The sequence below is a fragment of the Amphiura filiformis genome, chromosome 19 (genome assembly GCF_039555335.1).
Source record: "Amphiura filiformis chromosome 19, Afil_fr2py, whole genome shotgun sequence".
Lineage (NCBI taxonomy): Eukaryota > Metazoa > Echinodermata > Ophiuroidea > Amphilepidida > Amphiuridae > Amphiura > Amphiura filiformis.
The window spans coordinates 32,457,982-32,470,834 of record NC_092646.1 but is presented as its reverse complement, the minus strand read 5'-3'; the positions used below and the strand labels follow the sequence as shown (position 1 = coordinate 32,470,834).

The 12,853-nt window shown below is 36.7% G+C and overlaps 1 long non-coding RNA gene across 1 annotated transcript in view; it reads left to right on the top strand.

Annotated features, from left to right (window-relative positions):
• LOC140140349 (uncharacterized) overlaps positions 1 to 9,824 on the top strand; it is a 56,696-nt gene extending 46,872 nt beyond the window's left edge. Inside the window, exon 4 of the long non-coding RNA XR_011857263.1 lies at positions 9,599 to 9,824. This is a non-coding gene — a long non-coding RNA (uncharacterized lncRNA). The remainder of the gene's footprint in view (positions 1 to 9,598) is intronic.
• Positions 9,825 to 12,853: the final 3,029 nt, after the last annotated feature.

Genomic DNA, 12,853 nt, shown 5'->3' with positions numbered 1-12,853 from the left:
TTACTCTAACGATTTTGAAGATGAAATAATTTTACAAAAGATTAGGAACTACTTAAGCGTCACATTGTATGACCACACCCTAAATTGCTATTATGACTTGCGCAAATCAGAATGTTAGTTGGCAAATTCAGGCATTTCCTTTTATATCAAATAATTTTGATTTTTGAAATTCGGGATGCAATACACATTTTATGGCAAATGATTTTAAAAACGAAAATCAATTAAAATCAATGATATTGATTTTTATTCATTTAAAAATTAATAAACACAAAATTGTGGAGTTACAGTTACTAAAATTTCAGTAACTATGTTGCTATGAAACTGAACTTAATCAAGGCGCCGATCAGTGTATTGTTTATTTCCCTTCACATTCGCTATTGAGCCCTCACATGAGAAGGAAGTTCCAAGAAGCCTGTGATGTCCTGCATGTAATTAATTAGATCTGTTAATTTGAGTTCCTTAAATCTACCTTGTTAATTTAATATGAACAGGTTTTGTGTTCTTGTTATATGCTTAATGAGAACTACTTACGCAGTACTTCCTTGATGTCATTGACACTTACATGTGATGATGTGATCCTGCAAAAGGAGTACCAAATTTTCTTGAGTAAAACTGAATGATAAGTCTTTACAATTGCATGTCATTACTTTGGAGATTTTTTATTATGAAACAAAAAGGATGAAAACTTTTCTTCCTTTTGGACCTTTTTGACAAAAAAGGCATAAAAAACCCCTATTTTTCGCGCACTACGCTTGCTAATGGGAATTTTTGAGTCAAAAAGGGGGACTTTTTGGTGATTACGGGCCTGAAGACTTCCAAGTTCTGTGCATGGAAGTGGTAGAATTTTATACATCATATAGTCCTAATATTGGAAGCCAACCAAATCACAGCAGATTGGAGTGATATGATATGAAATATGAAAACAGTTTGACACTTGTTACAATAATTGTATCTCATAATAATTTTAGCCAGAGACGACTAATCATGCTGGATGGCGTCACGTATGTCTGGTTTAATTCAACTTTTACCGACTATAATAGGGTAATGGTATTATCATGTATTTGTGATTAGTAGAGCAAGTGTTTCTCTGCTCCGTTTACTGTCTAATAAAATATGACATCATTTCTGCAACTCCCACATATCAAATGCTCAGTGCCAGAAGTGGGTAAGTGCAATAGCTGCCCTGTGAACATTTGGCAACTTACACACAATATATTGTACTCATCTACACATGACAACTACACATGGCAGCTATATGCACTTACCCACTTCTAGCACTGAGCAGTCAATGTTACCAACTCATAAAATATATTGTGTCATCAAATATTGACAGAACTTGTATTTTAGCACTGGCCATATGCCACCACAAAAAGGAAGTTGAAAGCCTTTGATGCCAATATCGGCTGCGCTTGTCACCCACGTGCACCATGTAATGCGGGCTTCATCACATGGGGATAAATGAGTAGTGTTGATATGCGGAGACTATGTGTCATAGTGATTTTCGTTTTTTCTGGGTAATTCAAATTTTCATGGTTCTGATTTATATTTCATATAGCGGAACGTGAAAAGATTTTATATTTCAAAAAAAACTTTTAGTGGTATCTATACAAAAGTATTTTGCCAACAGCAGTCCGAACAAAAAGGATCTTGTATCCAGTGTACCATAGAGATGTCAACAGTTGTGGTGGCAGGAATTTTTTTTTGGGGGGATTGGGTGGAAAATCAACAAATTTTGCCAAAATTGCTGCAAAAAGTGAACATTTTGGTAATTTTGGGTTCTTACTGGGGTACATGAGTTCTGACTGGGAGGGGGGAATTGCGATCTCCTGTGGCCCCATCGCTGGATGTCAAATAATTGTAACAATTTTGAGTTGAAAACTGCATGAAGAGTTTTTGTGATTCTTGAGCCAAATTGGGCCAAAGGTTTAAAACAGAGTTTAAGTTTTCTTAGTTTGATTCTATCTAAAAAAAGAGCTGTTGACTCTTCAGTTTTAATAAATCTTTATGATATAACTAGCTGAAGTATTACTTTTTTGTTAGTTTTCGGAGAGAATTCCAGGATTGAAGGGTATTATAGCATAGGCAAACGGCCGCAAACCCCCGATGTCTGCTAAAACAGATGCCGCTTGACCCGCTTGCTTTGTTTATGAGAGCAGGATTTGTCTAGTAGAGTAACATCACCTCAACCTGCTAATTGACTAGAGATATCAAGTACCAATTTTTAACACCTTCAATCAGACCTAATTAGGATCTGCGGGTATCCGGTCACAACAAGGATAAGTGTTATGCTTACGCCCTATCCTGTGTGAATTCTGTAATGGAACACTTTCATTATCAAATCATACTGACCAAGTTCAAATTCTGGTGGCTTATCATCCTCAGCATTACTCCCTTAAACATGCAGAAAGGTGTGCCAAATGATACATAATGTGCCTCTAGTGGTACTGGTGTGGGACACTGGCAGAGTCAGACTGTTATGATCCAAGACATGCTTTCACCTAAAGACCACATTCTCCTAAAGAATGTTTTTTCTTTCCAAAGTTTCTGCATTTTTTTTTCAACTAAAGACCATGAGGCAGCTTATTTTGTGAAACTTCATTGTGTGATGTACACAAAACCATAGCATCCCAAAGGCCCCATGCGGATGTCTACCATGATACCCCGGGATGATACCTCTCCACTGGTATATAGCACTTCAGTGCTGAGGTGATAAGGAAGCTCTTTCTGGCCCCGTTTCTGGCACACAGTGCGATAGCCACTTCGCAGCCGGCCACCTCTAAACTTTCACATGAGCTAATAGGTATCTACCAAAAAAGCGTTTCAAAACGTAAAAAGCGCCAAAGTTTAAAAATCTTTCCTGTGTGGCTTTTCACCCTTTTTTAAAACTTGGTCCCATTTAGTAAAGTAGTATTAACATGAAGAATGAGTCCTACTTTTTACATGCAACAATGTACTCTTATAGGTTTAAGACTGTTCGAAAGCGGTGCAATATGACTTAGGCTACTATATGTATTATCAAAAACATTTCAAGGTTTATGTTTTATTATATTGCGTGATCATAAAGAGTAGTAGAGTATTATATACTTAGCAAATTGACTGTGTGTCAACCTGCTACATATAGGCCCTACATCTGTACATAAGGCGCAGAATCGCACATGACGATGAAGAATTTAACAAAGTGAGTATTTGCTACAAAATACATAACGTCTATAAAGAAAAAAAATTCAATTACGCACGAACATTAATTCATTTGCTCTACAAAATAAACATTGACAACTAAGAAAACCAACAAGTAGCCTATAGATGACTTCAGTATGGGTCTTTAAAACTTTCATAAATGGGACCAAGTTTAAAAAAGGGTGAAAAGCCACACAGGAAAGATTTTTAAACTTTGGCCGCTTTTACGCTTTTGAAACGTTTTTTGGTAGATATTAATTCTTTTTTGAGGTAAAAAAATATTGCGCGCTAAGTGGTTCTTTGTAGCCATGCGAGGTGAACTAGTTGGATATCCATATTTCGCGGTTAATGGTGCTTTGTAGTCCCTACGGGCAAACTAGTTGGATATCCATATTTCGGGTGAGTGGTTTTTGAAGCTCCGAGGGCAAACTAGTTGGATATCCATATTTCATGTTAGCGGTTCTTTGTAACCCTCATGGGCAAACTAGTTGGATATCCATATTTCGCGGTTAGTGGTTCTTTGTAGCCCGGCGGGGTAAACTAGTCTGATATCCATATTTCGCGGTTTGTGGTTCTAGTAACCTGTAACTACCCCAGTCAGCTGCATACCGCATCCAGCTATTTTAATTATCAAAATACTAGTTTTTTAATGCTATGGGGTAACAGAATTATTAAAAAATAGCTGAACCCAATAGTTCAGCCAAGGACTGGAAACGACATATTGATGACTTATAGAGTGTATTCAATAAACCCAAGGCGGAACGAGAGTTGCTAAGTAACCGCTATCCGAACCATAAACACACAGTCATGCATGATCAGACAACGAGTATTCAATTTCCTCATAGCATCCCACGTTGTACACACGTCAGTCGAATTTGGCGGTGTTGGTTTGTTAGCCCTCCAAGTTATAACATCGTTCACTTTGTGTTGAACATTGTATGTGGGCCTCGCTGTAATAACATAAAGATCAGTATGATCAGTGTGGTATCACAGAGCAGACCCTTGAGAGGGTCTGCTCATTTGGCTCATTGCATGGCAGTCGGACTCGCCATTGTATTTGATCATTTGTGTATGGAGAGCAATGGCGACCCGTCATTGTATTTGTTCATGTGTGTATGGAGAGCCACTCTTGGAGCCCATGGGACTTAGGCTAGGTCCTCAGGTAGAGTCAGACGCTGTATGTACTAGAAACGCCCATTCTTGATTCTCGTTCATTCAATGTTAGCATTAAATTTGTATTGCCAAGTGGCCCTGCGTAATGGAAAAACCTGAATTTGTTACATAAAAAGAAATGAAAATTAAAAAAAGCAAGGTTCCACCTGAGTACATATTAAATTGGTGTAGAAATTGTTTTCAAATATATATATGAATTTAGACAAACATACGGGATATAATGAACCTTTGACATGACGCCATGATGACATGATTTTATTAGTCGTTTTGTATATCATAATACCAGTATTTGTAATTTAATATTATATAGAACTAATATTTTGCATCATAAATGCGCAGTTCATATGCACAGACGATTACTAATCTTCAAGACTTCAAAATAACATGTTACTAAGCAGGTAATAGGTGCTGGCCTTGTCCTATTGTACTTGTTCATTTGTGTATGGAGAGCTCACTGACCTGTTAATAGAGCTCAATGGGATAGCTTCTTTATGGGGCACTTCTACATCGGTTTCAGGGCGCAGTTCATTGAACTCAGCGGGATTCTATTGCAAGTGCTTTTATATTATTACAAAACGGATCGTGGTTATTGCCTTGACAAATCTAATACATAATTCATACCAGGGATTAATAAATCCAGGGGTGCGGACATTTCATTGGTCGCAAACCACCGGGATTCGATACAAGTTAGCGTTGTAAATGAATGCGTGAATAAGAGTGTCATCCACTTGGCGCGATATTTGATTTCTGAAAATACTCAAGTTGCCGTTCAAAATGCCTAAAAATCATCAAGATATTGCAATACTGTCTAAAGTGATGTAAAATTGTGGCAAATTTGTATGATTTATCGCACATATTTTCTGCGTGGCGTGGAGAATCATTTACATAGGATTTTGGAGAAAAAATGTGATAATTTTAGGGAAATATAGAATGGCGGAAGAAACAAATAAAACATTTTCCTGGAATGTGTAGACCATACTCATTCTGTTCCTATTGATTTGGATACTGAAATAATTCTTAAAATGAAGCTGTTGGGTGATTTATGTTGGCGTTTCTAGAGTGTGTCATTATTGGCAAACATCTAGGGATATTGTTGAGAGGGCACTCGATTCACGAGATTTCTTTTGCAAGAACGCCAAAATAGCACGAATTTTGTTAGTTTGCGACTAAAGAGTGTCCGCACTATAGATTTCTGCCATGCAAATTAGCTAGTGTCAGTGGGTAAAAAGTAGCATCTTTTGAATCATTAAGACAAGCCACATAATCTTATGTGAAACTCTGCTGGGTGTTTCGATCATGTATTATGCGTGTTTGGTCAAGTGAGGGTAATTTGTAAAGCATCAACTTGTGAACAAGTCATAGAGGGTCGAGGATATTTGGGTGCATTGGGCACTTATGGGTTGGGTATAATAGATTTCTATGTATACAATTAAGTCTGATATATTTTCGATGGAATATATATTTTCACTTGAAAAGTTAGTAGTTTTCCAAATTGCAATTTCTGAATATTATATAAAAGGTGAGAATAAGACTATAAATGTAAGAGTATGGGATAATTTTGATTGTTAATAAATGCGAAACGCCCGGTAGACATCAGCAATATCAGGGATTGCCGCGATTCCTGCAGTAGCTTTTATGAATAGAATACAATAGTGGATACAATAGCGGATACAATAGCGGAACAATAGAGCTCTCTTACGGGCAAATAAACCTCGTCGCGTTTTGCTAAATTTCACTTCTTCTTTTCATGAACTAACCGTTATTTTTTAAAACTTGTGGCAAAACTTCGACCGAAGTTTTTAATTTTATTTAACTTTTGATGGCAGAAGTACGAAAATTTATTAAACTAGGGTCGTCTTTGCAACAATTTTTAGATATCCAATTGGGAAGTGGAATAGACACTGCCAAGGCGTCATCTAGTATTCACATATTCTGCTAATGTAAATTGACCATAAGTTTACAAAGATAGTATCAAAGTTATCATTACAGTGACAACTTTGGCTCAACAAGCAAGCATCGTCATTTCAAATTGACCATACATGTGCAAAGATACGACTTTAATTGGCTCAACAAGCAAGCATTCTCGGCCCGGTGGGTTCAGTCTTCACTGACAATGTTCCAATTAGGGGTACTTTTCAAGAAATGTCCGCGGAATTTTCGAGGACAAAATTGTTTGTGATTGTACAAATTAGGGGTGTTTTGGAGCAAAATTGTCCTTGAAATGAAAAGTAGGGTGTGTTTCTAGGACTTTTGTCTGTGTTTTACCGCTGTAGTTTTCGTTTTTTTGTATTCTTTCTGTCCGTTTTTTTAGTAGTTCCACACAAAAATTGATAGGGTATTTTTTCCCATAAAAATTGTCCTCATTTCCCCGTGAAATAGCCTGGAAAATTCAAAAGCATCCTTGAAATGATAAAATAGGGGTATTTATTTATTTTGGAAAAATGTCCTCGATTCCTTGTGATAAGGGGTGAAATGAAAATGTGTCCTCAAAATGATAAAAATAGGGGAGGTATTTGGAGGCAAATTTTCCTTGATTTCGCGCAAAATAGGGGGTAAAATTGCTGCAAATGTCCTTGATTCCCCGTAAAATAGGGGTCATTTTCAAATCCTGGAACGGTCATACGTCCTACCTTTAAATACAAACTGAACCCACTGGGATTCTCGGCATTTCAAATTGACCATACATGTGCAAAGATAGCATATCAAAGCTATCATGATTATTTTAACAACTCTGGCTCAGTGCACTTGTTAATAGAGGAAATCAGGTGATTAGCTGAAGGTATCGGGAGCTTAATCATTTGACGTCTTTACATTAAGTGCTGGATTAGCTAATTATCACTTTGGCAACTGTGGCATTAACTTAAGATGTGAGCTAAGAACATATCAAAGGTGTTTCTTTTATATCTTTGCAAAGATCTTTGTTACTCATATTTTCCTTTTCTGACATGGATCCATGTTTGGTATCACTACTGCAGTCTGCACCCCTCACAGACTTGGGGAGCCAGGGGCATCAAAGGGGGGAGGGCATGTCCCCTCAACTTTGAACCACACACACTTACCCCTAACCCCCCCACACACACACACAAACATTTTCTCAACTTTAATCATTGTACAATCAGTCATTTGATTTTGAGCAAGCACAACATTATAGTGTTTACTTTTTCCTGTCCTATCTGTATTTAGAGCCCTCAAGAGAAAATGGTTCTTGAAAATGGAAAGAACCCCAACATGATTCTTTCCAATCTTTTCAGAACTGTTTTTTTTAAGGTTCTATTACAAGTCAATAACATTTTTTTAGCTTCTACTTAAAACAGTTTAATTTTTTTACCCCACACATTATGCAGGGCTTATGTTATCATCCAAATGGTTGCCTGCCTGGCTGTTTGTCAAGTTCTTTGTTTGGTTGGCTGTCTGGGCAGAAGTAAATTCATTAATCCACTGTGCAGCTCCAACGCAATAACCAATCAAACAAAACAAAACTTCAAATTGGTATGGGGATAGGATATGGTGGCCTGGTGTGCTGTATAATTTTGTGTCATTTTATTTGCATATTAGTGAATATTACTTAGCTTTTTTTGCATATTGCATATTATTTGTATTTGCAAACCTTTGTTTTGTGCACATCTTTGCGTGGGCCACCTTAATTACGAACCGCTTTATGACTTCAGTAGTAAAGGTTAACAGATGACTATGATGATGCCTGCAGCAAGTAATTAGGGGTATAATTACTCCAAATGACAATGATGATGAGTTCTGGTAAACAAACCCTAATCACTGGTCATCTATATAATCTGTAGCTAGGCAGTATGGTATCCATCCTTTTTGTCTAGTAATTAATCCCCTACTAGTGACCCATCATATGAAAAAGGAAAACATATGCCTAATCAGAGATGATGAGAAAAGCTTTTCTCATCTTCTCTGACCTAATACATGTTATGGGAAAGCAAAGTTAGTTTAATAAATTTCTATTGTTTGTATTTTTACTTCTTTTGGTTTTCATACAATTATATAGGCTATTAATTAAATGGGAAGTCCCATGCTTAGTTACGGAATGCATGGCTTGCAATTTTGCTCATGCATGTATGATATTGTTTATTTGTGTTCATATTGAGATGTGTCATGCGATGGCTATATTAAAGCTTGTGTACTTTTGAATAGCACATCTTTATGAATTATAAATCTATTTTTATGGCGTACTTATGTTAAAATGAATTAAGAACTTGAGTCCTTACCCAGCAAACACAAAAATGTTTTTAAAGTGTTATAAACAAAATGTCAGATTATTATAAAGTTCTTCAAACGTTTTTAAAACACAGTTTATATGAAAAAGCACTTCAACAACATTTGAAAAATTGTTATTGTAAAATATTCTAGATTTGGGTCCAATATTTTTGCTAAATATTTTTTTGAAAAAAGGCTTTATCTTTGAATGTTTTGCATCAAGTTTTCAAAAACGGTTTTTGTATGTTATTGAAATGTTTTATACCCTTTATAACACAACATATAATAAATGTTTTCTGTAAAACTTTATTTGTTTGCTGGATGGGTGACATAAAAACCCTGTTCTATGGTGCCCAACCAGCCTGGGTTATGTTTGGGGGTATTAATATGTTGTTGTTTTTTTATTGTTGTTGTTGTTGTTGTTGTTGTTGTTGTTGTTGTTATGTTGTTGTTTTTTATTGTTGTTGTTGTTGTTGTTTTTTTATTGTTGTTGTTGTTGTTGTTGTTGTTGTTGTTGTTGTTGTTGTTGTTGTTGTTATTTTTGCCATTTTTGCCGAAACTGGATTGATTTTGACTGTAAAAAAACAAAAAAAGTAAATTGGATGTTTGTGATTTTTAGGATCATTTGCAACAAGAAAATGCCCAACAAACAAAAATTGTTTGAATAATACATGGGCCCATATACCACAGGTTTGCTGTTTTGTTTTCCATAGGTGGTGGAAAGGGGGCACATCCCTGCTAAATTTTTGCAAGGCGAGGGGGGGGGGGAGACGTCGCCCATAAAGATTATGATGGAAGAACAAATCTAGCAATGTGTTTTGAGCCCAAATAGGGGGGAAAATCCCAGTAAAATCGGAAAAAATATGCTCGTCCCCACTGGGTGTTTCGTTGCCGTAGCCATCAAAGCCGAAATTTGTCTGCTGAAGCTAGCCCAATGACGCTTTAATTATAGAATATACCTATGCATGCATCCATTATTAAAATTTATAGAAGATTTATGATGTGTGTTTTCTTATGTATTTTACAGATGAACAATATCTACACCGAACTCCTGGCTAAAATAGAAACCAGCAAACTGACAAGTAACATGGAAGAATAAACTGCCTGGAATATGACTTCACTGCAATGAAAAAAATAGACCAAGTACATCGGATGAGTAGATTAGTGTGTTGATTCTTAGTTTAATATTAGTGTAATTTAAATGATGATTTTGAACAAAGAACACTTGCATACAGTGGCGGCACCATGGGGGAAGGGAGAAAACCCCCAGTCAGAACTCTTTCCCCCATTAAAAACCCCAGACCCCAAATTACAAAATGTCCACTTTTTGCCACAATTTTGCACAAAATTTTTGCCCCCTGAAATTAACTTCTCCCCCAAAAAAAACCCACCAAACTGCTGCTCACATTTCGAGGTAATCTTGTAGGAGGGATTCACACATATTTCATGTAAAATGTCTTATGACTTTTTCACCCTTTCTGGTGTATCAAATCTTGTTTGGGTTCTGATGTCACCACAGAATTATAGGAGAACCAGGACTCCCTATACCGCCATGTACAATTGCACCGCCAGCTATGGGGAGAAAATTGGGGGTATTCGGGTCCTTGCCGACGGTGCGCGGAGACGAACAAAAACAATTCTGTGTCTCATCTGAGTGCGTCTCTCAAATGCGCCCATCATCCAAGTCGCTTGCTAGACAACGAATGCCTCGAGCACCCCAATATTTGCTCCATGCCTGTATCAAAATGGCGGTTGAGTCCCGGTTCTCTTTCTCTAATTCTGTGGATATCACCTACAAAAATCTTGAACAGGTATTAATATATGTTTGCTTTCATTCTTTCATATAGCATTCCAATGCATAACCATGTTACATTAAGCTGCCATTTACAGAAGCAAAGTTACAAGAGTGGAGGTATAACTTAATGAATGAGCAAAGTAAATGTTCATGACATTATGTCTGTCTCATATCCCTGGTTTTAAGAAAAAGAAGTTGCCCTCCTTCGCCCCTGGCTGCGCCACTGTTTCAATTGAAAAAGTGTGTGTCTGCACAGACAGAAAAGCAGCAACATCTCTTGCAAATATAAAACGTTTTACAGAAAATGAATACAATGTCGGGTTATATAATTAAAGGGAATGAAATGTTTTATTAACATTCCGAATACATTTTTTGCAAAATATTCTAACATAATGTTATTATATGTGACACGATCTGGTCCATGGGGGCCAAAGGCGGCAAATTTGAAACCGAGATAAAGGCAAAAATATGGAGTAAAAAACAATAAAATACATAAGAAAAAACACATCACAGAACCTCATAACTTTAGAACCAAGTATGCTAGATCTTTGGTGTTTTCAGTATATGATAGCCTAATGTTACTACAAGGTTATTATAGTAACTCAATTTTCAAAAATGCCTCCTTTGGCCCCCGTGGAGCAGATCGTGTCACATATATAAAATACTTTGCACAAATGTTTGCCAAAAAAAATATAACATTTTGAAAACATTTTGAACATGCTGTTGCAGTGTTTTTTTCCTATCAAACATTGTAAAAATGTTTTCTTGACATTCATATGCGACCGCACCTCCCCAAATTTGCAAAAGTATACAAAAAGTGCCCAAATATCAGAATTTGCGAGCGTAGCGAACAAAAAAAATCAGGTTTTTATGCTTTTTGGTCAAAAAGGTCCAAATTTGGGGAAGAAAGTCCACTTTTCACAAAATTTCCCCCGGAAAAAAAGTCCACTTTTAAAAATCAGCACCCAAAAAGAAATCCTGCGACGGGCCTGCATATGGGGGTTCATATGATGTAACATATTTTAAATAAACATTATTTTTCATCAGGTTCACCGTCGCAAATAACATATTTTGACCAAAACCAAAGTAGTGCATTTGTAACACATTTATAACATTTTAAAAACAATTTTGTGTTTGCTGGGGGTGTGATCAATACTTTAGAAAAAACCCTGCAACTTGCAACATCATTTTTGATGGTTTTTATGTCCAGTGAATCACTAGTTAGTAGTGGTAACACCTTATCTTTTTCACATCTTTTCACACTTCCTGTGCAGCAATAAGGAATTATGCAGTAATGACACTACATTATGAAATTTGTGGATTGACATAACTGTAAGTTAGGAATATATTTTTAGTGCAGTATTTTTGGTTTCTGCTGACAGCTTTATAGTAGCCTATTATACTGCAGCAAATGGATGTCTCAAGAAATTTGAAATGATCCTGTTCTTTGTTTTTAAGTTTATTCAAAGATAGAGAAGATAGGGGAGAAAGACTTTTTACAGGGGGCCAGCTGCCACCCCCCTTTGGCCACTAAAGATATGGAATTTATAATGGGTCAACTTGAATACGTATGCTGTATGAATTCAAAAGAAAGGCTAATAATAAGGCCTTAACTGTTGGGGGAAGACAGTCCTTCCCCTCCTCCCCTCTCCTCTCCTCATTTCTCCTCTCCTTGCCTCTGCTCTTCTCCCCTCTTCCCTCTCATCTCCTCTCTTCCCCAGCCTTTCCTCTCCTCCCCTCTCCCTCTTGTCTCCTCTCCCCTCCTACTGTCTCCTCTCCTAGCATGCCTAGGCTCAACTTCACCATGGTCCCCTATATTTAGATCTAACACTACAAAACCTGCTCTTGATTGCTTACTACACGAAGCCGGGCTAAACTTGCTATGATTGCTCTATCTCATGCTTATACTGCATACTTTATCTGCATTGCATTGAAGATAATTCAGAACAACTTCAAAGGTGCAGACCTGTCAGAGAAAGAACTTGTACCCAATTTCAAGGTAAAGGTTACTGTCAGATAATATTTTGCTATGTCACATGTATTTTGTTATGTCACATGCATTACTTTCAATGTTTATCCGGCGGCAGTTTTTCACCTGACAGGAACTTAAATACTACCTGCTTTCGTAAAGTAACGGGAAAGAAATTGTTTTGAAACCAGGAAGTTTCATCTATGTTTTGGTGACAAACATTTCCCTTTAATAGCCTGAAAGTGAAACATCACTGAACATGTGAAACACTTGAGAACATTCCTGCAATCTTATTGGTTCTTACCTGTGTGATATGACATGATATCATATGGTAGCTAGCATAATGTAGGATTTAATTTGATTAAGATTTTGTATTAAATACTTATGATATTTTTATTTGAATTGAAGTGTTTAAGGTTTTGTTTTTATCTGCTGTCGTGCATCTATCATCTCATATAACACGGGCGACATCATTATTTTTGGCGTAAACCAACTCGGTTTCACTTCATTGTTTTACT